Here is a 27,978-nt window from a genome sequence, read left to right on the forward strand (position 1 = left end):
GATAGAACATGTCCGATTTTTGTCCATTTTGCAGACAAGGATAGGACATTTCTACAGGAGTTTGTAAAAAATTATACTAGGCTGTTTCTACATATTTCCATACAGTATCCATGATGCCATGTTGTTCCTATACATTTCCATGCAGTATTCATTATGCCAATGCGTTCCTGTATATCCCCATACAGTATTTGATGCCATGCAGTTCCAATATGTTCCCTTACAGTATGCATAATACTATGCAGTTTCTATACATTTCCATACAGCATCTATAATGCCATACAGTTTCTATATCCATGATGCCACGCAGTTCCTATATATATACCCATACAGTATCCATGATGCCATGCAATTCCTATATATACCCATACAGTATCCATGTTGTCATGCAGTTCCTATATGTTCCCATACAGTATCCATGATGCCATGCAGTTCCTATATATACCCAGACAGTATCCATGTCGCCACACAGTTCCGATATGTTCCCATACAGTATCCATGACTCCATAGAGTTTCAATACATTTTCATACAGTATCCATGATGCCATACAGTTCCTATATATTCCTATACAGTATCCATGATGCCATTCAGTTCCTATATATTCCTATACAGTATCCATGATGCCATTCAGTTCCTATATATTCCTATAGTCCATGATGCCATTCAGTTCCTATATATTCCCATACAGTATCCATGATGACATGCAATTCCTATATATCCCCGTACCGTTTCCAAGATGCCATGCTGTTCCTGTCTATCCCTATACAGTATCCATGATGCCATGCAGGTCCTCCATATTCCCATATAGTATCCATGATGCCATGTAGTTCCTGTATATTTCCATACAGTATCCATTACGCCATGTATTTTCTATATATCCCCATATAGTGTCCATGACGCCATACAGTTCCTAGATACAGTATACCCATACAGTATGCATGTTGCCATGCCTATCCTATATATTCCATACAGTATCCATGAAGCCACACAGTTCCTATATATTCCCATACAGTATCCATGGTGCAATGCCATTCCTATATATTCACATACATTGTCCATGATGCCACACAGTTCATATATATAATCTCCATACATTATCCATGATACCATACAGTTCCTATATATTCCCATACAGTATCCATGATGCCATTCAGTTCCTATATATTCCTAAACTTGAACATTTTAGAAGTCTAAAAATCAGCACCTTTCCTGTTGCTGAACTGCTTCATGCTTTAAGACGATGGAGGAAAAAAGCTGATCTGTCAGCAGAATATAGTGTCTTCTGTGAGGGCAGCATATAATAATGCCAGTCCTGCTGGGCTATTACATCTGACTCTTAGCTTAGAGAAGCAGGCACAAGCTAATCCTGGCATAGCACATGGTTACAGAGTACCCTTGTGCTATGCCAGAATTTAGTAAACCTCCAGGATGCATGGGCAGAAGCAACAATATATGCTCCTGCCTGTATTCACTGTGCTGTGGCCCCATTCATAAAAATGTCAACTCCGTACACCGCTGAGTAGAGTTGAGCGAACACCTGGATGTTCGGGTTCGAGAAGTTCGGCCGAACATCCCGGAAATGTTCGGGTTCGGGATCCGAACCCGATCCGAACTTTGTCCCGAACCCGAACCCCATTGAAGTCAATGGGGACCCGAACTTTTCGGCACTAAAACGGCTGTAAAACAGCCCAGGAAAGGGCTAGAGGGCTGCAAAAGGCAGGCAACATGTAGGTAAATCCCCTGCAAACAAATGTGGATAGGGAAATGAATTAAAATAAAAATTAAATAAATAAAAATTAACCAAAATCAATTGGAGAGAGGTTCCATAGCAGAGAATCTGGCTTCCCGTCACCCACCACTGGAACAGTCCATTCTCAGATATTTAGGCCCCGGCACCCAGGCAGAGGAGAGAGGTCCCGTAACAGACAATCTGGCTTCATGTCAGCAGAGAATTAGTCTGCATGTCATAGCAGAGAATGAGGCTTCACGTCAGCCACCACTGCAACAGTCCATTGGCATATATTTAGGCCTAGCACACAGGCAGAGGAGAGAGGTCCCATAACAGAGGAATCTGGCTTCATGTCAGCAGAGAATCAGTCTGCATGTCATAGCAGAGAATGAGGCTTCACGTCACCCACCACTGCAACAGTCCATTTTCATAAATTTAGGCCCAGCACCCAGGCAGAGGAGAGAGGTCCCGTAACAGAGGATCTGGCTTCATGTCAGCAGAGAATCAGTCTGCATGTCATAGCAGAGAATCAGGCTTCACGTCAGCCACCACTGCAACAGTCCATTGTCATAAATTTAGGCCCAGCACCCAGGCAGAGGAGAGAGGTCCCGTAACAGACAATCTGGCTTCATGTCAGCAGAGAATTAGTCTGCATGTCATAGCAGAGAATGAGGCTTCACGTCAGCCACCACTGCAACAGTCCATTGGCATATATTTAGGCCTAGCACACAGGCAGAGGAGAGAGGTCCCGTAACAGACAATCTGGCTTCATGTCAGCAGAGAATCAGTCTGCATGTCATAGCAGAGAATGAGGCTTCACGTCACCCACCACTGCAACAGTCCATTGGCATATATTTAGGCCTAGCACACAGGCAGAGCAGAGAGGTCCCGTAACAGACAATCTGGCTTCATGTCAGCAGAGAATCAGTCTGCATGTCATAGCAGAGAATGAGGCTTCACGTCACCCACCACTGCAACAGTCCATTTTCATAAATTTAGGCCCAGCACCCAGGCAGAGAGAGAGGTCCCGTAACAGAGGATCTGGCTTCATGTCAGCAGAGAATCAGTCTGCATGTCATAGCAGAGAATCAGGCTTCACGTCAGCCACCACTGCAACAGTCCATTGTCATAAATTTAGGCCCAGCACCCAGGCAGAGGAGAGAGGTCCCGTAACAGACAATCTGGCTTCATGTCAGCAGAGAATTAGTCTGCATGTCATAGCAGAGAATAAGGCTTCACGTCAGCCACCACTGCAACAGTCCATTGTCATAAATTTAGGCCCAGCACCCAGGCAGAGGAGAGAGGTCCCGTAACAGACAATCTGGCTTCATGTCAGCAGAGAATTAGTCTGCATGTCATAGCAGAGAATGAGGCTTCACGTCAGCCACCACTGCAACAGTCCATTGGCATATATTTAGGCCTAGCACACAGGCAGAGGAGAGAGGTCCCGTAACAGACAATCTGGCTTCATGTCAGCAGAGAATCAGTCTGCATGTCATAGCAGAGAATGAGGCTTCACGTCACCCACCACTGCAACAGTCCATTGGCATATATTTAGGCCTAGCACACAGGCAGAGCAGAGAGGACCCGTAACAGACAATCTGGCTTCATGTCAGCAGAGAATCAGTCTGCATGTCATAGCAGAGAATGAGGCTTCACGTCACCCACCACTGCAACAGTCCATTGGCATATATTTAGGCCTAGCACACAGGCAGAGCAGAGAGGTCCCGTAACAGACAATCTGGCTTCATGTCAGCAGAGAATCAGTCTGCATGTCATAGCAGAGAATGAGGCTTCACGTCACCCACCACTGCAACAGTCCATTTTCATAAATTTAGGCCCAGCACCCAGGCAGAGGAGAGAGGTCCCGTAACAGAGGATCTGGCTTCATGTCAGCAGAGAATCAGTCTGCATGTCATAGCATAGAATCAGGATTCACGTCAGCCACCACTGCAACAGTCCATTGTCATAAATTTAGGCCCAGCACCCAGGCAGAGGAGAGAGGTCCCGTAACAGACAATCTGGCTTCATGTCAGCAGAGAATTAGTCTGCATGTCATAGCAGAGAATGAGGCTTCACGTCAGCCACCACTGCAACAGTCCATTGTCATAAATTTAGGCCCAGCACCCAGGCAGAGGAGAGAGGTCCCGTAACAGACAATCTGGCTTCATGTCAGCAGAGAATCAGTCTGCATGTCATAGCAGAGAATGAGGCTTCACGTCAGCCACCACTGCAACAATCCATTGGCATATATTTAGGCCTAGCACACAGGCAGAGGAGAGAGGTCCCGTAACAGACAATCTGGCTTCATGTCAGCAGAGAATTAGTCTGCATGTCATAGCAGAGAATGAGGCTTCACGTCAGCCACCACTGCAACAGTCCATTGGCATATATTTAGGCCTAGCACACAGGCAGAGGAGAGAGGTCCCGTAACAGACAATCTGGCTTCATGTCAGCAGAGAATCAGTCTGCATGTCATAGCAGAGAATGAGGCTTCACGTCACCCACCACTGCAACAGTCCATTTTCATAAATTTAGGCCCAGCACCCAGGCAGAGGAGAGAGGTCCCGTAACAGAGGATCTGGCTTCATGTCAGCAGAGAATCAGTCTGCATGTCATAGCAGAGAATCAGGCTTCACGTCAGCCACCACTGCAACAGTCCATTGTCATAAATTTAGGCCCAGCACCCAGGCAGAGGAGAGAGGTCCCGTAACAGACAATCTGGCTTCATGTCAGCAGAGAATTAGTCTGCATGTCATAGCAGAGAATGAGGCTTCACGTCAGCCACCACTGCAACAGTCCATTGGCATATATTTAGGCCTAGCACACAGGCAGAGGAGAGAGGTCCCGTAACAGAGGATCTGGCTTCATGTCAGCAGAGAATCAGTCTGCATGTCATAGCAGAGAATCAGGCTTCACGTCAGCCACCACTGCAACAGTCCATTGTCATAAATTTAGGCCCAGCACCCAGGCAGAGGAGAGAGGTCCCGTAACAGACAATCTGGCTTCATGTCAGCAGAGAATTAGTCTGCATGTCATAGCAGAGAATCAGGCTTCACGTCAGCCACCACTGCAACAGTCCATTGGCATATATTTAGGCCCTGGCACCCAGACAGAGGAGAGGTTCATTCAACTTTGGGTAGCCTCGCAATATAATGGTAAAATGAAAATAAAAATAGGATTGAATGAGGAAGTGCCCTGGAGTCCAATAATATATGGTTATGGGGAGGTAGTTAATGTCTAATCTGGACAAGGGACGGACAGGTCCTGTGGGATCCATGCCTGGTTCATTTTTATGAACGTCAGCTTGTCCACATTGGCTGTAGACAGGCGGCTGCGTTTGTCTGTAATGACGCCCCCTGCCGTGCTGAATACACGTTCAGACAAAACGCTGGCTGCCGGGCAGGCCAGCACCTCCAAGGCATAAAAGGCTAGCTCTGGCCACGTGGACAATTTAGAGACCCAGAAGTTGAATGGGGCCGAACCATCAGTCAGTACGTGGAGGGGTGTGCACACGTACTGTTCCACCATGTTAGTGAAATGTTGCCTCCTGCTAACACGTTGCGTATCAGGTGGTGGTGCAGTTAGCTGTGGCGTGTTGACAAAAGTTTTCCACATCTCTGCCATGCTAACCCTGCCCTCAGAGGAGCTGGCCGTGACACAGCTGCCTTGGCGACCTCTTGCTCCTCCTCTGCCTTGGCCTTGGGCTTCCACTTGTTCCCCTGTGACATTTGGGAATGCTCTCAGTAGCGCGTCTACCAACGTGCGCTTGTACTCGCGCATCTTCCTATCACGCTCCAGTGCAGGAAGTAAGGTGGGCACATTGTCTTTGTAGCGTGGATCCAGCAGGGTGGCAACCCAGTAGTCCGCAAAGGTTAAAATGTGGGCAACTCTGCTGTCGTTGCGCAGGCACTGCAGCATGTAGTCGCTCATGTGTGCCAGGCTGCCCAGGGGTAAGGACAAGCTGTCCTCTGTGGGAGGCGTATCGTCATCGTCCTGCCTTTCCCCCCAGCCACGCACCAGTGATGGACCCGAGCTGCGTTGGGTGCCACCCCGCTGTGACCATGCTTCATCCTCATCCTCCTCCACCTCCTCCTCATCCTCGTCCTCCTCGTCCTCCAGTAGTGGGCCCTGGCTGGCCACATTTGTACCTGGCCTCTGCTGTTGCCAAAAACCTCCCTCTGAGTCACTTCGAAGAGACTGGCCTGAAAGTGCTAAAAATGACCCCTCTTCCTCATCCTCCTCCTCCTGGGCCACCTCCTCTTCCATCATCGCCCTAAGTGTTTTCTCAAGGAGACATAGAAGTGGTATTGTAACGCTGATAACGGTGTCATCGCCACTGGCCATGTTGGTGGAGTACTCGAAACAGCGCAACAGGGCACACAGGTCTCGCATGGAGGCCCAGTCATTGGTGGTGAAGTGGTGCTGTTCTGTAGTGCGACTGACCCGTGCGTGCTGCAGCTGAAACTCCACTATGGCCTGCTGCTGCTCGCACAGTCTGTCCAGCATGTGCAAGGTGGAGTTCCACCTGGTGGGCACGTCGCATATGAGGCGGTGAGCGGGAAGGCCGAAGTTACGCTGTAGCGCAGACAGGCGAGCAGCAGCAGGATGTGAACGCCGGAAGCGCGAACAGACGGCCCGCACTTTATGCAGCAGCTCTGACATGTCGGGGTAGTTGTGAATGAACTTCTGCACCACCAAATTCAGCACATGCGCCAAGCAAGGGATGTGCGTCAAATTGGCTAGTCCCAGAGCTGCAATGAGATTTCGCCCATTATCACACACCACCAGGCCGGGCTTGAGGCTCACCGGCAGCAACCACTCGTCGGTCTGTTGTTCAATACCCCGCCACAACTCCTGTGCGGTGTGGGGCCTGTCCCCCAAACATATGAGTTTCAGAATGGCCTGCTGACGTTTACCCCGGGCTGTGCTGAAGTTGGTGGTGAAGGTGTGTGGCTGACTGGATGAGCAGGTGGAAGAAGAGGAGGAGGAAGCCGAGAAGGAGGAGGTGGCAACAGGAGGCAAAGAATGTTGCCCTGCGATCCTTGGCGGCGGAAGGACGTGCGCCAAACAGCTCTCCGCCTGGGGCCCAGCTGCCACTACATTTACCCAGTGTGCAGTTAGGGAGATATAGCGTCCCTGGCCGTGCTTACTGGTCCACGTATCTGTGGTTAGGTGGACCTTGCTACAGATGGCGTTGCGCAGTGCACACTTGATTTTATCGGATACTTGGTTGTGCAGGGAAGGCACGGCTCTCTTGGAGAAGTAGTGCCAGCTGGGAACAACATACTGTGGGACAGCAAGCGACATGAGCTGTTTGAAGCTGTCTGTGTCCACCAGCCTAAATGACAGCATTTCATAGGCCAGTAGTTTAGAAATGCTGGCATTCAGGGCCAGGGATCGAGGGTGGCTAGGTGGGAATTTACGCTTTCTATCAAATGTTTGTGAGATGGAGAGCTGAACGCTGGCGTGTGACATGGTTGAGACGCTTGGTGACGGAGGTGGTGGTGGTGGTGTTGGTGGTACATCCCCTGTTTGCTGGGCGGCAGGTGCCAACGTTCCTCCAGAGGCGGAGGAAGAGGCCGAGGCGGCAGCAGCAGAATAGGCCGAGGCGGCAGCAGCAGAAGAGGTAGCAGGGGGAGCCTGAGTGACTTCCTTGGTTTTAAGGTGTTTACTCCACTGCAGTTCATGCTTTGCATGCAGGTGCCTGGTCATGCAGGTTGTGCTCAGGTTCAGAACGTTAATGCCTCGCTTCAGGCTCTGATGGCACAGCGTGCAAACCACTCGGGTCTTGTCGTCAGCACATTGTTTGAAGAAGTGCCATGCCAGGGAACTCCTTGAAGCTGCCTTTGGGGTGCTCGGTCCCAGATGGCGGCGGTCAGTAGCAGGCGGAGTCTCTTGGCGGCGGGTGTTCTGCTTTTGCCCACTGCTCCCTCTTTTGCTACGCTGTTGGCTCGGTCTCACCACTGCCTCTTCCTCCGAACTGTGAAAGTCAGTGGCACGACCTTCATTCCATGTGGGGTCTAGGACCTCATCGTCCCCTGCATCGTCTTCCACCCAGTCTTGATCCCTGACCTCCTGTTCAGTCTGCACACTGCAGAAAGACGCAGCAGTTGGCACCTGTGTTTCGTCATCATCAGAGACATGCTGAGGTGGTATTCCCATGTCCTCATCATCAGGAAACATAAGTGGTTGTGCGTCAGTGCATTCTATGTCTTTCAACGCTGGGGAAGGGCTAGGTGGATGCCCTTGGGAAACCCTGCCAGCGGAGTCTTCAAACAGCATAAGACACTGCTGCATAACTTGAGGCTGAGACAGTTTCCCTGGTATGCATGGGGGTGATGTGACAGACTGATGGGGTTGGTTTTCAGGCGCCATCTGTGCGCTTTCTGCAGAAGACTGGGTGGGAGATAATGTGAACGTGCTGGATCCACTGTCGGCCACCCAATTGACTAATGCCTGTACCTGCTCAGGCCTTACCATCCTTAGAACGGCATTGGGCCCCACCATATATCGCTGTAAATTCTGGCGGCTACTGGGACCTGAGGTAGTTGGTACACTAGGACGTGTGGATGTGGCAGAACGGCCACGTCCTCTCCCAGCACCAGAGGGTCCACTAACACCACCACGACCATGTCCACGTCCGCGTCCCTTACTAGATGTTTTTCTCATTGTTATGGTTCACCACAACAACAAATATATTATTTGGCCCAATGTATTGTATTCAAATTCAGCGGGATATAAATTTGAGGCCTAGTATTTAGGCGCTGGGTGACCGGTATGGATTTACTAACAGAATTAGACTTGGAAATGCACAGTAGCGTGTGTGTGAAGTTATTCTGAATGACCCTATGTGCACCTTGAATATTATATACCCTTTTTGGGATAGATTTCAAATAGCTCTGATATAGCAGGAACCACTAAATTATGAAATTGCTAAATTGGGAATTGTACTTCAACCCAGAACAAAAAATGTGCTTTGACGGACACTAAATAACTTTCCCAGCTACAACAGGACAGCGGTAACGAGAGATTTAGCGGGATATAAATTTGAGGCCTAGTATTTAGGCGCTGGGTGACCGGTATGGATTTAGTGACAGAATTAGACTTGGAAATGCACAGTAGCGTGTGTGTGAAGTTATTCTGAATGACCCTATGTGCACCTTGAATATTATATACCCTTTTTGGGATAGATTTCAAATAGCTCTGATATAGCAGGAACCACTAAATTATGAAATTGCTAAATTGGGAATTGTACTTCAACCCAGAACAAAAAATGTGCTTTGACGGACACTAAATAATTTTCCCAGCCACAACAGGACAGCGGTAACGAGAGATTTAGCGGGATATAAATTTGAGGCCTAGTATTTAGGCGCTGGGTGACCGGTATGGATTTAGTGACAGAATTAGACTTGGAAATGCACAGAAGCGTGTGTGTGAAGTTATTCTGAATGACCCTATGTGCACCTTGAATATTATATACCCTTTTAGGGATAGATTTCAAATAGCTCTGATATAGCAGGAACCACTAAATTATGAAATTGCTAAATTGGGAATTGTACTTCAACCCAGAACAAAAAATGTGCTTTGACGGACACTAAATAACTTTCCCAGCCACAACAGGACAGCGGTAACGAGAGATTTAGCGGGATATAAATTTGAGGCCTAGTATTTAGGCGCTGGGTGACCGGTATGGATTTAGTGACAGAATTAGACTTGGAAATGCACAGAAGCGTGTGTGTGAAGTTATTCTGAATGACCCTATGTGCACCTTGAATATTATATACCCTTTTAGGGATAGATTTCAAATAGCTCTGATATAGCAGGAACCACTAAATTATGAAATTGCTAAATTGGGAATTGTACTTCAACCCAGAACAAAAAATGTGCTTTGACGGACACTAAATAACTTTCCCAGCCACAACAGGACAGCGGTAACGAGAGATTTAGCGGGATATAAATTTGAGGCCTAGTATTTAGGCGCTGGGTGACCGGTATGGATTTAGTGACAGAATTAGACTTGGAAATGCACAGAAGCGTGTGTGTGAAGTTATTCTGAATGACCCTATGTGCACCTTGAATATTATATACCCTTTTAGGGATAGATTTCAAAAAGCTCTGATATAGCAGGAACCACTAAATTATGAAATTGCTAAATTGGGAATTGTACTTCAACCCAGAACAAAAAATGTGCTTTGACGGACACTAAATAACTTTCCCAGCCACAACAGGACAGCGGTAACGAGAGATTTAGCGGGATATAAATTTGAGGCCTAGTATTTAGGCGCTGGGTGACCGGTATGGATTTAGTGACAGAATTAGACTTGGAAATGCACAGTAGCGTGTGTGTGAAGTTATTCTGAATGACCCTATGTGCACCTTGAATATTATATACCCTTTTAGGGATAGATTTCAAATAGCTCTGATATAGCAGGAACCACTAAATTATGAAATTGCTAAATTGGGAATTGTACTTCAACCCAGAACAAAAAATGTGCTTTGACGGACACTAAATAACTTTCCCAGCCACAACAGGACAGCGGTAACGAGAGATTTAGCGGGATATAAATTTGAGGCCTAGTATTTAGGCGCTGGGTGACCGGTATGGATTTAGTGACAGAATTAGACTTGGAAATGCACAGAAGCGTGTGTGTGAAGTTATTCTGAATGACCCTATGTGCACCTTGAATATTATATACCCTTTTTGGGATAGATTTCAAATAGCTCTGATATAGCAGGAACCACTAAATTATGAAATTGCTAAATTGGGAATTGTACTTCAACCCAGAACAAAAAATGTGCTTTGACGGACACTAAATAACTTTCCCAGCTACAACAGGACAGCGGTAACGAGAGATTTAGCGGGATATAAATTTGAGGCCTAGTATTTAGGCGCTGGGTGACCGGTATGGATTTAGTGACAGAATTAGACTTGGAAATGCACAGTAGCGTGTGTGTGAAGTTATTCTGAATGACCCTATGTGCACCTTGAATATTATATACCCTTTTTGGGATAGATTTCAAATAGCTCTGATATAGCAGGAACCACTAAATTATGAAATTGCTAAATTGGGAATTGTACTTCAACCCAGAACAAAAAATGTGCTTTGACGGACACTAAATAACTTTCCCAGCTACAACAGGACAGCGGTAACGAGAGATTTAGCGGGATATAAATTTGAGGCCTAGTATTTAGGCGCTGGGTGACCGGTATGGATTTAGTGACAGAATTAGACTTGGAAATGCACAGTAGCGTGTGTGTGAAGTTATTCTGAATGACCCTATGTGCACCTTGAATATTATATACCCTTTTAGGGATAGATTTCAAATAGCTCTGATATAGCAGGAACCACTAAATTATGAAATTGCTAAATTGGGAATTGTACTTCAACCCAGAACAAAAAATGTGCTTTGACGGACACTAAATAACTTTCCCAGCCACAACAGGACAGCGGTAACGAGAGATTTAGCGGGATATAAATTTGAGGCCTAGTATTTAGGCGCTGGGTGACCGGTATGGATTTAGTGACAGAATTAGACTTGGAAATGCACAGAAGCGTGTGTGTGAAGTTATTCTGAATGACCCTATGTGCACCTTGAATATTATATACCCTTTTTGGGATAGATTTCAAATAGCTCTGATATAGCAGGAACCACTAAATTATGAAATTGCTAAATTGGGAATTGTACTTCAACCCAGAACAAAAAATGTGCTTTGACGGACACTAAATAACTTTCCCAGCTACAACAGGACAGCGGTAACGAGAGATTTAGCGGGATATAAATTTGAGGCCTAGTATTTAGGCGCTGGGTGACCGGTATGGATTTAGTGACAGAATTAGACTTGGAAATGCACAGTAGCGTGTGTGTGAAGTTATTCTGAATGACCCTATGTGCACCTTGAATATTATATACCCTTTTTGGGATAGATTTCAAATAGCTCTGATATAGCAGGAACCACTAAATTATGAAATTGCTAAATTGGGAATTGTACTTCAACCCAGAACAAAAAATGTGCTTTGACGGACACTAAATAACTTTCCCAGCCACAACAGGACAGCGGTAACGAGAGATTTAGCGGGATATAAATTTGAGGCCTAGTATTTAGGCGCTGGGTGACCGGTATGGATTTAGTGACAGAATTAGACTTGGAAATGCACAGAAGCGTGTGTGTGAAGTTATTCTGAATGACCCTATGTGCACCTTGAATATTATATACCCTTTTTGGGATAGATTTCAAATAGCTCTGATATAGCAGGAACCACTAAATTATGAAATTGCTAAATTGGGAATTGTACTTCAACCCAGAACAAAAAATGTGCTTTGACGGACACTAAATAACTTTCCCAGCTACAACAGGACAGCGGTAACGAGAGATTTAGCGGGATATAAATTTGAGGCCTAGTATTTAGGCGCTGGGTGACCGGTATGGATTTAGTGACAGAATTAGACTTGGAAATGCACAGTAGCGTGTGTGTGAAGTTATTCTGAATGACCCTATGTGCACCTTGAATATTATATACCCTTTTTGGGATAGATTTCAAATAGCTCTGATATAGCAGGAACCACTAAATTATGAAATTGCTAAATTGGGAATTGTACTTCAACCCAGAACAAAAAATGTGCTTTGACGGACACTAAATAACTTTCCCAGCTACAACAGGACAGCGGTAACGAGAGATTTAGCGGGATATAAATTTGAGGCCTAGTATTTAGGCGCTGGGTGACCGGTATGGATTTAGTGACAGAATTAGACTTGGAAATGCACAGTAGCGTGTGTGTGAAGTTATTCTGAATGACCCTATGTGCACCTTGAATATTATATACCCTTTTAGGGATAGATTTCAAATAGCTCTGATATAGCAGGAACCACTAAATTATGAAATTGCTAAATTGGGAATTGTACTTCAACCCAGAACAAAAAATGTGCTTTGACGGACACTAAATAACTTTCCCAGCCACAACAGGACAGCGGTAACGAGAGATTTAGCGGGATATAAATTTGAGGCCTAGTATTTAGGCGCTGGGTGACCGGTATGGATTTAGTGACAGAATTAGACTTGGAAATGCACAGAAGCGTGTGTGTGAAGTTATTCTGAATGACCCTATGTGCACCTTGAATATTATATACCCTTTTTGGGATAGATTTCAAATAGCTCTGATATAGCAGGAACCACTAAATTATGAAATTGCTAAATTGGGAATTGTACTTCAACCCAGAACAAAAAATGTGCTTTGACGGACACTAAATAACTTTCCCAGCTACAACAGGACAGCGGTAACGAGAGATTTAGCGGGATATAAATTTGAGGCCTAGTATTTAGGCGCTGGGTGACCGGTATGGATTTAGTGACAGAATTAGACTGGGATATGGCCAAAAAATAACCACACTATTGCTGGTTAAATGCACTTGGTGACGGGCGCAGCTTGCCCCTGATGTAGTATATGGCCAAAAAATGAACAGACTATTGCTGGTTAAATGCACTTGGTGTGACAGCTTCACCCTGATGTAGGCTTTAGCCAAAAAACAACCACACCATTGAGGGTTAAATGCACTTGGTGACAGGCGCAGCTTGCCCCTGATTTAGTATATGGCCAAAAAATGAACAGACTATTGCTGGTTAAATGCACTTGGTGTGACAGCTTCACCCTGATGTAGGCTTTAGCCAAAAAACAACCACACCATTGAGGGTTAAATGCACTTGGTGACAGGCGCAGCTTGCCCCTGATTTAGTATATGGCCAAAAAATGAACAGACTATTGCTGGTTAAATGCACTTGGTGTGACAGCTTCACCCTGATGTAGGCTTTAGCCAAAAAACAACCACACCATTGAGGGTTAAATGCACTTGGTCGCAGCTTGGATGCACTTGGTCGCAGCACCGCACAAGACACAAAATGGCCACCGATCACCCCATAAAAAAGTGACTGACAAACGGTCTGGGCAGCCTAAAAACAGTGAGTGAGCATTTGAGTATCAGCAGCTCAATGATGCACAGCTGCAGATCGATCGATTAATCAAGTGAAGTCCTTTGGAGGAGTTAATCTGCCTAATCTCGCCCTACTGTCGCATCCGCAACCTCTCCCTACGCTAATCAGAGCAGATTGACGGGCGGCGCTATGTGACTCCAGCTTAAATAGAGGCTGGGTCACATGGTGCTCTGGCCAATCACAGCCATGCCAATAGTAGGCATGGCTGTGACGGCCTCTTGGGGCAAGTAGTATGACGCTTGTTGATTGGCTGCTTTGCAGCCTTTCAAAAAGCGCCAAGAAAGCGTCACAAAAGCGCCAAGAAAGCGACGAACACCGAACCCGAACCCGGACTTTTACGAAAATGTCCGGGTTCGGGTCCGTGTCACGGACACCCCAAAATTCGGTACGAACCCGAACTATACAGTTCGAGTTCGCTCATCCCTACCGCTGAGCAGTCAGAGAAGTAGATTTTAAGTGCACAGCGAAATGTGCACTCTATGTAAGGAAAAGTGTGATAAAAATACAAAATACATTAATAAACTATATTACAAAAAGTGTTATTAGGGCATTATGTACAGGTTAACAAAAATTCATACAAAAATTTAGTTACTCTTTAACTAATAAATATAAGTTACTCTGAAACAGACCCACATTCACACATGAATCTGCAATGTAGCCTAGCCTTCAGTTTCATTTTTGTGGGTGGGGAGGTATGGTTTGGGGAGGTATGGTTTGGGGAGGGGAGGTATGTGGTGACGTGGCGATAAGTCAAGCTTTCAGATACCCAACAAACAGCAAGTAATCAACCAGGCCATGACGAGCCCACATAAAACTGACAACTCTACAGAATTACATTTAGTGTATAAATAACAAGACGACAAACTGCAACACAATCATACTGCACAAGCAACACACACTCATGTATACTGTGACACAGTGAGAGGTTTGGTCTGGGAAAACAGGTATTTTCCTCCCAGCATGTGCTGCTACGGTAGGCTGATTTACAGCCAGGTGAGGTCAAATACCGGACTGGATTTTAAATGCTAGTCCGGGTTTTGGCAGCACCTGGCTATCCTTAAATAGGCAGCTGGGCTCAGAAGTCAGGTCTCTGTGTTGGGATCTAGGAGCCTGGTGTCTGGATGAAGGCTTGCTACCTGTTTGGCATGAAAACAGGTTGGTGCTGCTGTCAGCAAGGCCTATATGAGGCAGAACTGCTGCATGGTGTGAATTACCACCAACACCACAAGATGACTTTTTGATTAAATATGACTGTTTATTTTGTCACTTGCCTAAAGTGTGAATAAAACACTGAATTGTTTTGTTCCAAAGAAGTTGTTGTTGCCTCTATCCTGCGTCCGCTAATTCTGTCTACCAGAGTCCCCACAATTGGTGGAGGATGCATGCAGGTGCAGTGAGGCTGGCGTGAAGGCCGAAATATTTTTGTTTTTCTGGGCACAGTTGTAGGTCTTGCATCAAACCAGCGAGATTACATCCCGTGTCTCTCGACAAAATGGAATCTGTCGTGAAAACCCTTGTGGGGGCTAAACTGCAACAGCGCAAGGCCAATAAGCAACAGCAGGAAGCAAACCAGCTGCTGTTACAAAATATGTTGGCTTTATAAACGGCAGGAGCATCCCAGAGCGTCCACGGTGCCCAAAAAGCAGTCCATGCGGCGATCCCTAAGATGACTCCCTCGGGCGACGTTGAGACCTATCTGGCGATGTTCGAGAAGGTTGCCATGAGGGAGAGACTACCCCAAAATTAGTGGGCTGAGTTTGTTGCTCCGTTACTGGCATCCGGACCCAGCAGGTGTTTTTCGATTTAGCGGATTATCAAGGGGCCGATTACACGACAGTAAAGGGTGAGATTCTGGCAAGACTGGGAGTGAATGTGTTGGTCCGGGCCCAGTGGGTGCACCAGTGGAAGTTTAACCCAGCTGAACCCGTGAGACCTCAGTATTATGATCTGTAACACGGTTGCAAAAATGGCTGCAGCCTGATGTGCTGAGTTCTACTGCTATGCTGGACCGTCTATTGGCTGATGTATTCTGGAGGCCTTTGCCGTACCCTCTCCAGCACTGGATGGGCCAGGTGTCTCCTGGTAATTCCCTTGAAATGGTCGATCTGGTGGAGTGCTATGAGGCTACCAGGACTCTACAGGGGGGGTTCTTTTGAGAGGGGGGCAGTCAAACCCGGGAAATCTCCACCCCAGACTCGGTGACTAATGCCAGCAAAACCCACCCGGGATATACCCCCTACAGACCTAGCTAACCTCCTGACAAAGCTGAGGCGAAACACGCGTCAGGCTCCTTTGCCTGTCCTGTGCCTATTGTCTCTGCCCTCCATGTCTCATGGTATGTTATGATTTTCCATCGGATATCCACAGATGAGTTTTGTTCACAGCCTTTATTTGAAGGTCTGGTGCATGGGGTTAAATTTACTTTGAGGAGCCTATATGGACATTATCTTATGTCTCTATTTCCACTTGTGAAACATTAGGATCCAGCATTTGAGACTTTGGTCTGTATGGTGCTCCCGCCAATTTTCAGCGACTAATAGACATTGTGCTTCGTCAACATCGTCGGTACGCTTCGGCTTACCTGGACGATATTGTAATCCACAGTACCGACTGGGAAAGTCACCTACCCAAAAGTGCAGGCTGTAGTGGACTCCCTTCAGAAAGCTGGCCTAACTGCTAGTGAAGAGCGACAGGGGTCATATTCGAATTTGTGACATTTCTCAAATATTTTGTAGACTATTCATCATATTCGCAAATTCATATATTCGTTATATTCAACATTTTTTTTTTTCTTACAAGAAAACTGATAGTAATGATCACGTAATATGCGAATATTAAGCACTAAGGCGTGGGTCAAAAACTAATATATAGCACTATAGAATATAGTGCTATATACAGACGTGGACAAAATTGTTGGTACCCTTTGGTCAATGAAAGAAAAAGTCACAATGGTCACAGAAATAACTTTAATCTGACAAAAGTAATAATAAATTAAAATTCTATAAATGTTAACCAATGAAAGTCAGACATTGTTTTTCAACCATGCTTCAACAGAATTATGTAAAAAAATAAACTCATGAAACAGGCATGGACAAAAATGATGGTACCCCTAACTTAATATTTTGTTGCGCAACCTTTTGAGGCAATCACTGCAATCAAACGCTTCCTGTAACTGTCAATGAGACATCTGCACCTCTCAGCAGGTATTTTGGCCCACTCCTCATGAGCAAACTGCTCCAGTTGTGTCCGGTTTGAAGGGTGCCTTTTCCAGACTGCATGTTTCAGCTCCTTCCAAAGATGCTCAATAGGATTGAGGTCAGGGCTCATAGAAGGCCACTTTAGAATAGTCCAATTTTTTCCTCTTAGCCATTCTTGGGTGTTTTTAGCGGTGTGTTTTGGGTCATTGTCCTGTTGCAAGACCCATGACCTGCGACTGAGACCAAGCTTTCTGACACTGGCTAGTACATTTCTCTCTAGAATTCCTTGATAGTCTTGAGATTTCATTGTACCCTGCACAGATTCAAGACACCCTGTGCCAGACGCAGCAAAGCAGCCCCAGAACATAACAGAGCCTCCTCCATGTTTCACAGTAGGGACAGTGTTCTTTTCTTGATATGCTTCATTTTTTCGTCTGTGAACATACAGCTGATGTGCCTTGGCAAAAACTTCGATTTTTGTCTCATCTGTCCACAGGACATTCTCCCAGAAGCTTTGTGGCTTGTCAACATGTAGTTTGGCATATTCCAGTCTTGCTTTTTTATGATTCGTTTTCAACAATGGTGTCCTCCTTGGTCGTCTCCCATGTAGTCCACTTTGGCTCAAACAACGACGGATGGTGCGATCTGACACTGATGTACCTTGAGCATGAAGTTCACCTTGAATCTCTTTAGAAGTCTTTCTAGGCTCTTTTGTTACCATTCGGATTATCCGTCTCTTAGATTTGTCATCAATTTTCCTCCTGCGGCCACGTCCAGGGAGGTTGGCTACAGTCCCATGGATCTTAAACTTATGAATAATATGTGCAACTGTACTCACAGGAACATCTAGTTGCTTGGAGATGGTCTTATAGCCTTTACCTTTAACATGCTTGTCTATAATTTTCTTTCTGATCTCTTGAGACAGCTCTTTCCTTTGCTTCCTCTGGTCCATGTCGAGTGTGGTACACACCATATCACCAAACAACACAGTGATTACCTGGAGCCATATATATAGGCCCAATGGCTGATTACAAGGTTGTAGACACCTGTGATGCTAATTAGTGGACACACCTTGAATTAACATGTCCCTTTGGTCACATTATGTTCTGTGTTTTCTAGGGGTACCATCATTTTTGTCCATGCCTGTTTCATGAGTTTATTTTTTTACATAATTCTGTTGAAGCATGGTTGAAAAACAATGTCTGACTTTCATTGGTTAACATTTATAGAATTTTAATTTATTATTACTTTTGTCAGATTAAAGTTATTTCTGTGACCATTGTGACTTTTTCTTTCATTGACCAAAGGGTACCAACAATTTTGTCCACGTCTGTATTTGTTTTAATGAATACTTAGCATTTTTTTCCATCTTAACACATCCTCCCTGCTTCTTGCTTGTGGGCCAATAACGTCATTGGCCCACAAGCAACTTAAGCAGGGAGGAATCATGACTTCAGATGGAAAAAAATGACTATTCTAAAAAAACTAATATATGGCACTATATTAAATATAGTGCTATATATTACTTCTTTAGAATATTCATCATTTTTTCCATCTGTAGTCATGATTAGAGTTGAGCGAACACCTGGATGTTCGGGTTCGAGAAGTTCGGCCGAACTTCCCGGAAATGTTCGGGTTCGGGATCCGAACCCGATCCGAACTTCGTCCCGAACCCGAACCCCATTGAAGTCAATGGGGACCCAAACTTTTCGGCACTAAAACGGCTGTAAAACAGCCCAGGAAAGGGCTAGAGGGCTGCAAAAGGCAGCAACATGTAGGTAAATCCCCTGCAAACAAATGTGGATAGGGAAATGAATTAAAATAAAAATTAAATAAATAAAAATTAACCAAAATCAATTGGAGAGAGGTCCCATAGCAGAGAATCTGGCTTCCCGTCACCCACCACTGGAACAGTCCATTCTCAGATATTTAGGCCCAGCACCCAGGCAGAGGAGAGAGGTCCCGTAACAGAGGATCTGGCTTCATGTCAGCAGAGAATCAGTCTTCATGTCATAGCAGAGAATCAGGCTTCACGTCACCCACCACTGCAACAGTCCATTGGCATATATTTAGGCCCAGCACCCAGGCAGAGGAGAGAGGTCCCGTAACAGAGGATCTGGCTTCATGTCAGCAGAGAATCAGTCTGCATGTCATAGCAGAGAATCAGGCTTCACGTCACCCAACATTGGAACAGTCCATTGGCATATACTGTATTTAGGCCCCGACACCCAGACAGAGGAGAGGTTCATTCAACTTTGGGTAGCCTCGCAATATAATGGTAAAATGAAAATAAAAATAGGATTGAATGAGGAAGTGCCCTGGAGTCCAATAATATATGGTTAAGGGGAGGTAGTTAATGTCTAATCTGGACAAGGGACGGACAGATCCTGTGGGATCCATGCCTGGTTCATTTTTATGAACGTCAGCTTGTCCACATTGGCTGTAGACAGGCGGCTACGTTTGTCTGTAATGACGCCCCCTGCCGTGCTGAATACACGTTCAGACAAAACGCTGGCCGCCGGGCAGGCCAGCACCTCCAAGGCATAAAAGGCTAGCTCTGGCCACGTGGACAATTTAGAGACCCAAAAGTTGAATGGGGCCGAACCATCAGTCAGTACGTGGAGGGGTGTGCACACGTACTGTTCCACCATGTTAGTGAAATGTTGCCTCCTGCTAACACGTTGCGTATCAGGTGGTGGTGCAGTTAGCTGTGGCGTGTTGACAAAACTTTTCCACATCTCTGCCATGCTAACCCTACCCTCAGAGGAGCTGGCCGTGACACAGCTGCCTTGGCGACCTCTTGCTCCTCCTCTGCCTTGGCCTTGGGCTTCCACTTGTTCCCCTGTGACATTTGGGAATGCTCTCAGTAGCGCGTCTACCAACGTGCGCTTGTACTCGCACATCTTCCTATCACGCTCCAGTGCAGGAAGTAAGGTGGGCACATTGTCTTTGTAGCGTGGATCCAGCAGGGTGGCAACCCAGTAGTCCACACAGGTTAAAATGTGGGCAACTCTGCTGTCGTTGCGCAGGCACTGCAGCATGTAGTCGCTCATGTGTGCCAGGCTGCCCAGGGGTAAGGACAAGCTGTCCTCTGTGGAAGGCGTATCGTCATTGTCCTGCCTTTCCCCCCAGCCACGCACCAGTGATGGACCCGAGCTGCGTTGGGTGCCACCCCGCTGTGACCATGCTTCATCCTCATCCTCCTCCACCTCCTCCTCATCCTCGTCCTCCTCGTCCTCCAGTAGTGGGCCCTGGCTGGCCACATTTGTACCTGGCCTCTGCTGTTGTCAAAAACCGAAGAGACTGGCCTGAAAGTGCTAAAAATGACCCCTCTTCCTCCTCCTCCTCCTCCTCCTCCTCCTGGGCCACCTCCTCTTCCATCATCGCCCTAAGTGTTTTCTCAAGGAGACATAGAAGTGGTATTGTAACGCTGATAACGGCGTCATCGCCACTGGCCATGTTGGTGGAGTACTCGAAACAGCGCAACAGGGCACACAGGTCTCGCATGGAGGCCCAGTCATTGGTGGTGAAGTGGTGCTGTTCTGTAGTGCGACTGACCCGTGCGTGCTGCAGCTGAAACTCCACTATGGCCTGCTGCGGCTCGCACAGTCTGTCCAGCATGTGCAAGGTGGAGTTCCACCTGGTGGGCACGTCGCATATGAGGCGGTGAGCGGGAAGGCCGAAGTTACGCTGTAGCGCAGACAGGCGAGCAGCAGCAGGATGTGAACGCCGGAAGCGCGAACAGACGGCCCGCACTTTATGCAGCAGCTCTGACATGTCGGGGTAGTTGTGAATGAACTTCTGCACCACCAGAATCAGCACATGCGCCAAGCAAGGGATGTGCGTCAAATTGGCTAGTCCCAGAGCTGCAACGAGATTTCGCCCATTATCACACACCACCAGGCCGGGCTTGAGGCTCACCGGCAGCAACCACTCGTCGGTCTGTTCTATACCACGCCACAACTCCTGTGTGGTGTGGGGCCTGTCCCCCAAACATATGAGTTTCAGAATGGCCTGCTGACGTTTACCCCGGGCTGTGCTGAAGTTGGTGGTGAAGGTGTGTGGCTGACTGGATGAGCAGGTGGAAGAAGAGGAGGAGGAAGCCGAGAAGGAGGAGGTGGCAACAGGAGGCAAAGAATGTTGCCCTGCGATCCTTGGCGGCGGAAGGACGTGCGCCAAACAGCTCTCCGCCTGGGGCCCAGCTGCCACTACATTTACCCAGTGTGCAGTTAGGGAGATATAGCGTCCCTGGCCGTGCTTACTGGTCCACGTATCTGTGGTTAGGTGGACCTTACTACAGATGGCGTTGCGCAGTGCACACTTGATTTTATCGGATACTTGGTTGTGCAGGGAGGGCACGGCTCTCTTGGAGAAGTAGTGCCGGCTGGGAACAACATACTGTGGGACAGCAAGCGACATGAGCTGTTTGAAGCTGTCTGTGTCCACCAGCCTAAATGACAGCATTTCATAGGCCAGTAGTTTAGAAATGCTGGCATTCAGGGCCAGGGATCGAGGGTGGCTAGGTGGGAATTTACGCTTTCTCTCAAATGTTTGTGAGATGGAGAGCTGAACGCTGGCGTGTGACATGGTTGAGACGCTTGGTGACGGAGGTGGTGGTGGTGTTGGTGGTACATCCCCTGTTTGCTGGGCGGCAGGTGCCAACGTTCCTCCAGAGGCGGAGGAAGAGGCCGAGGCGGCAGCAGCAGAAGAGGCCGAGGCGGCAGCAGCAGAAGAGGTAGCAGAGGGAGCCTGAGTGACTTCCTTGGTTTTAAGGTGTTTACTCCACTGCAGTTCATGCTTTGCATGCAGGTGCCTGGTCATGCAGGTTGTGCTCAGGTTCAGAACGTTAATGCCTCGCTTCAGGCTCTGATGGCACAGCGTGCAAACCACTCGGGTCTTGTCGTCAGTACATTGTTTGAAGAAGTGCCATGCCAGGGAACTCCTTGAAGCTGCCTTTGGGGTGCTCGGTCCCAGATGGCGACGGTCAGTAGCAGGCGGAGTCTCTTGGCGGCGGGTGTTCTGCTTTTGCCCACTGCTCCCTCTTTTGCTACGCTGTTGGCTCGGTCTCACCACTGCCTCTTCCTCCGAACTGTGAAAGTCAGTGGCACGACCTTCATTCCATGTGGGGTCTAGGACCTTATCGTCCCCTGCATCGTCTTCCACTCAGTCTTGATCCCTGACCTCCTGTTCAGTCTGCACACTGCAGAAAGACGCAGCAGTTGGCACCTGTGTTTCGTCATCTTTAGAGACATGCTGAGGTGGTATTCCCATGTCCTCATCATCAGGAAACATAAGTGGCTGTGCGTCAGTGCATTCTATGTCTTTCACCGCTGGGGAAGGGCTAGGTGGATGCCCTTGGGAAACCCTGCCAGCGGAGTCTTCAAACAGCATAAGAGACTGCTGCATAACTTGAGGCTGAGACAGTTTCCCTGGTATGCATGGGGGTGATGTGACAGACTGATGGGGTTGGTTTTCAGGCGCCATCTGTGCGCTTTCTGCAGAAGACTGGGTGGGAGATAATGTGAACGTGCTGGATCCACTGTCGGCCACCCAATTGACTAATGCCTGTACCTGCTCAGGCCTTACCATCCTTAGAACGGCATTGGGCCCCACCATATATCGCTGTAAATTCTGGCGGCTACTGGGACCTGAGGTAGTTGGTACACTAGGACGTGTGGATGTGACAGAACGGCCACGTCCTCTCCCAGCACCAGAGGGTCCACTAACACCACCACGACCATGTCCACGTCCGCGTCCCTTACTAGATGTTTTGGTTATCGTTCACCACAACAACAAAAGTATTATTTGGCCCAATGTATTGTATTCAAATTCAGCGGGATATAAATTTGAGGCCTAGTATTTAGGCGCTGGGTGACCGGTATGGATTTACTAGCAGAATTAGACTTGGAAATGCACAGTAGCATGTGTGTGAAGTTATTCTAAATGTGCACCTTGAATATTATATAGCCTTTTAGGGATAGATTTCAAATAGCTCTGATATAGCAGAAACCACTAAATTATGAAATTGCTAAATTGGGAATTGTATTTCAACCCTGAACAAAAAATGTGCTTTGACGGACACTAAATAACTTGCCCAGCCACAACAGTACAGCGGTAACGACAGATTTAGCGTTATATAAATTTGAGGCCTAGTATTTAGGTGCTGGGTGACCGGTATGGATTTAGTGACAGAATTAGACTGGGATATGGCCAAAAAATAACCACACTATTGCTGGTTAAATGCACTTGGTGTGACAGCTTGACCAACCACACTACTGAGGGTTAAATGCACTTGGTGACGGGCGCAGCTTGCCCCTGATGTAGTATATATATGGCCAAAAAATGAACAGACTATTGCTGGTTAAATGCACTTGGTGTGACAGCTTCACCCTGATGTAGGCTTTAGCCAAAAAACAACCACACCATTGAGGGTTAAATGCACTTGGTGACAGGCGCAGCTTGCCCCTGATGTAGTATATGGCCAAAAAATAAACAGACTATTGCTGGTTAAATGCACTTGGTGTGACAGCTTCACCCTGATGTAGGCTTTAGCCAAAAAACAACCACACCATTGAGGGTTAAATGCACTTGGTGACAGGCGCAGCTTGCCCCTGATGTAGTATATGGCCAAAAAATAAACAGACTATTGCTGGTTAAATGCACTTGGTGTGACAGCTTCACCCTGATGTAGGCTTTAGCCAAAAAACAACCACACCATTGAGGGTTAAATGCACTTGGTCGCAGCACCGCACAAGACACAAAATGGCCGCCGATCACCCCAGAAAAAAGTGACTGACAAACGGTCTGGGCAGCCTAAAAACAGTGAGCAATTGAATTTCAGCAGCTCAATGATGCACAGCTGCAGATCGATCGATTAATCAAGTCCTTTGGAGGAGTTAATCTGCCTAATCTCGCCCTACTGTCGCAGCCGCAACCTTTCCCTACGCTAATCAGAGCAGAGTGACGGGCGGCGCTATGTGACTCCAGCTTAAATAGAGGCTGGGTCACATGGTGCTCTGGCCAATCACAGCCATGCCAATATTAGGCATGGCTGTGACGGCCTCTTGGGGCAAGTAGTATGACGCTTGTTGATTGGCTGCTTTGCAGCCTTTCAAAAAGCGCCAAGAAAGCGTCACAAAAGCGCCAAGAAAGCGACGAACACCGAACCCGAACCCGGACTTTTACGAAAATGTCCGGGTTCGGGTCCGTGTCACGGACACCCCAAAATTCTATACAGTTCGAGTTCGCTCATCCCTAGTCATGATTTATGACTTCAGGTGGGAAAAAAATTATGAATATTCTAAAAAACAAATATATAGCACATATATTCAATATAGTGCTATATATTAGATTTTTTGAATATTTGTCTTTTTTTTTCAGTGAACACATGATTCCTACCTGTTTCTTGCTTGAGGGCCGATTACGCCATTGGCCCACGAGCAAGAAGTAGGGAGGAATCATGTGTTCAGATGGAAAAAAATGACGAATATTTGATATAACGAATATATAGCACTATATTCTAAATATTCACAAATTCTCGAAGTGCCGATATTCGCAATTAAAATTAGTTATTCGAATATTCATGCTCAACACTACTAACCGCTAACCCAAAAAAAATGTCCGATAGGGTTAGAAGAGACTAAGTACCATGTCAGTGGGCACGGAGTCATCAAACCACTACTGTGCCCGTACAGTAGTTTACAACCACATATGGGGTGTTTCTGTAAACTACAGAATCAGGGCCATAAATAATGAGTTTTGTTTGGCTGTTAACCCTTGCTTCGTAACTGGAGGGAAAAAAAAATATATATATAAAAAAAAGGGAAATCTGCCAAAAAAGTGAAATTTTGAAATTGTATATCTCTATTTTCCATTAATTCTTGTGGAACACCTAAAGGGTTAACATTTGTAAAATCAGTTTTGAATACCTTGAAGGGTGTAGTTTCTAGAATGGGATAATTTTTTGGGTGGTTTCTATCAGGTAAGCTTCACAAACTGACTTCAGACCTGAACTGGTCCTTAAAAAGATGGTTTTTTGAAAATGTCTGAGAAATTTCAAGATTTACTTCTAAACTTCTAAACCTTGTAACGTCCCCCAAAAATAAATCGTCATTCCCAAAATTATCCTAACATGAAGAAGACATAAGGGAAATGTAAAGTAATAACTATTTTTGTAGGTATTAATATGTATTATAGAAGTAGAGAAATTGAAACTTGGAAATTTGCAATAAATAAAAATACATTTTTTGACCTCATTTTACCAGTGTCATGAAGTACAATATGTGACAAAAAGAATTGTCTCAGAATGGCCTGCATAAGTTAGTGTTTTCAAGTTATCACCACAAAGTGACACTGGTCAGATTTGCAAAAAAATGGCCTGGTCCTTAAGGGGTTTAAATAGGCAGCTGGGCTCAGAAGTCAGGTCTCTGTGTTGGGATCTGGGAGCCTGGTGTCTGGATGAAGGCTTGCTATCTATTTGATGTTAAAATAGGTTGGTGCTGCTGTCAGCAAGGCCTCTTTGAGGCAGAATTGCCGCATGGTGTGAATTAACACCGACACCTCAAGGTGACTTTTTGTTTTATTATGACTGTTTGGTTTGTCACTTGTCTAAAGTGTGAATAAAACATTCAATCTTTTTGATCCAAAGAACTTGTTGTCGCCTCTATACTGCGTCCGCTAATCCCGTCTACTATAGCGGAACCCCACAACTGCTAGATGATAAAATCGTCTCAAGACAATGTATGGGTGCATTGCTCTATAGTTTTCTCCACTACTCTAACAGACTTCTTGATCATGTAGAGAAGGCGTCCAACAGAGCAGGGGCCAGAACATCAAAAAACTGCAATAAAAAGCAATCTCTGTGCAGAGCTGCAGGGGCTCTGGCGCCTGTAAGAGGGGGACCCGAGGGAGTCCGCTGAGATACAGTGAACCATACAAGAATGAACGCACGGATAGTGAGCTGTGTAAACCTAAATAACTTTACTGACTCTAGAAGAGTAAACTATATACAAAATAATGCACAACGTGATTCAGACAGACCACAAAGAGTGGGGTGCATTTCGGTGTACTGAAATGGTGGTACAATCTCTCTGGGTTGCTAGAAACCCCAAATTGTCCACATTGGGACCCCAGCCGGGAATTCCCTAATTTAGGTACTGTACCTTTAAGGATTCATATTTTGCCTAAATGCCACTAAATGCAACAGGATCTCCTTACCAAACACAGAACCAGATCCACTAGAAATCCACACCAAATTTGGGGTCTGTGTACCTGGGATCCTGGCTGAGGGGCACTGTGGCTCACAGATACCAAACACAGAAAAAATCCCACACTATCAATCCCATATGCCAGTAATGCCCACCACCCCACCTCAACTAGACTCCCCTAAACTTCCACCTGGCTACTTGTAACTCCAGAGCCTCTTGCTGTTGCAGTAAGGCATTAACTGCTGCAGGAGCGCCAAAACCCTGATTACAGGGAGGGACCTGAGCTCAGGATTTAAGTCCCATTCAAAATGCGCACTAACAGAGCGGAAAATGCTTCAGGCTGAGATCTCTGGTGCAGGCCTGAATGGCAACTTGGTTTTCTTGATGAATAATCCAACGCTGGCCTCAGGGCAGACAAGCCTCTGAGCTCCTGAGCTCCTCATTATAAATTAAGGTTACAGATCCTCTTTAGCAGGCGGCAGAAGATTTTCAACAATCCTCCTTTGCTCACTGTCGATGAAGCCTTGGATCTCTGGCAGATAACAGCACACCTCAGGTAAACAACTTAGCAGACACGTCTGAATCCCTTGCTCTCTAACTACCGACTTTCTGCCACTTCCTGCCACTTCCTCCCACCAGCCCCTCTAGCTTTTTCCAGGAAGTCAGGACATAGCAAACAAAATGCACAAAATAAATAAGAAGCTACTTTTAACAGTCCATTTCAATAAAAAAAAAGCAAATCATGTGCAGCTACGGTATAAGATTTATTTTCTTTTTATATTAATTGTCAACATCTCGCTCCATTAGTTCTAAGGGGGCTGCCCGACTAAGGGACTCTAATGACCAGTCACAAACTGCATGTTATCTCACACATAGCGTATTCAATGTAATCACAGATGTATTCAAATAGGGTATCATATGTCTCATCTTGGGGGCCCCAGATGGTGACCCCCTCACACGCCTTCTTGAGTAGGCAAGAAGAATGTGCACTGTGCCATCACACAGGTCGCACATAGCTAAGACCGGCCATGCTACCAGTGAGAAAAAATTATTATCTGGTAATTGCCACATAGTTACTAAGCAAAATGATTAATCTGTCACCAGGGAATTATCTGTTATATCCTGCACAATGTCTTGTAGGGCCAGCTCGGCTGAATGTAATGATACGTTAGTACTGAATTCACTTAGGGATCTACTGCTTCATTCTGAAGAATAAGTACTTTTAATCAATATGCAAAAGAGCAGTTAATTGCACCGAGGTTGGGTCCAAGCCATTCTGTGCATACTTGCTCTTTCTGCTTTCTCTGCTAGCTCCTCTCTCCTTCTTGATTGTCAGGGCCAGGCAAGATGGCTCGGATAAAAGTAACTAGGCCCTGTCAATCAAAGAGTGGGAGAGGCTGGCAGAGGAAGCAAGGGTGTGCATTGTGGCTTGAGTGCACTTAACTGTTTATTTACATATAGATTAAAAGTACTTTTTTCCAAAATAGAGCAATGGATCGCTGAGTAAAATACATTTAGCAGAGCTGTTAAGGCATTGTGCCTGGTTTAGCGGTAAATTTGCAAGTGACAGACCTTTAATGGCCTTACATGGTGCAGTTAGCAATCTCCAAAATAATTGCTCAATGTAAACTTGTCCATTGATCAAATGCTGCAGTTGATTACATATTTTGTGATGACATAAAAAACATTGTTTGTTGTCACTGGTAGCACATCTCATTTATATCAGGGTATGATCTGCTGACAAACAACGATTAGCATATTTTTTTTTTTTTTAAAGGACCAATAATTAAAACATAAATTCAGTTAAACAATCAACTTGCTATGTATACCATTGGTGCGTGTTACCTTCAATTTATCT

At 46.0% G+C, this 27,978-nt stretch overlaps 1 protein-coding gene across 1 annotated transcript in view; it reads left to right on the top strand.

Annotated features, from left to right (window-relative positions):
• LOC122927160 (protein unc-13 homolog A-like) overlaps window positions 1–27,978 on the top strand; it is a 2,447,183-nt gene that overhangs the window by 373,404 nt on the left and 2,045,801 nt on the right.

The sequence above is a fragment of the Bufo gargarizans genome, chromosome 1 (assembly GCF_014858855.1).
Source record: "Bufo gargarizans isolate SCDJY-AF-19 chromosome 1, ASM1485885v1, whole genome shotgun sequence".
Classification (NCBI taxonomy): domain Eukaryota; kingdom Metazoa; phylum Chordata; class Amphibia; order Anura; family Bufonidae; genus Bufo; species Bufo gargarizans.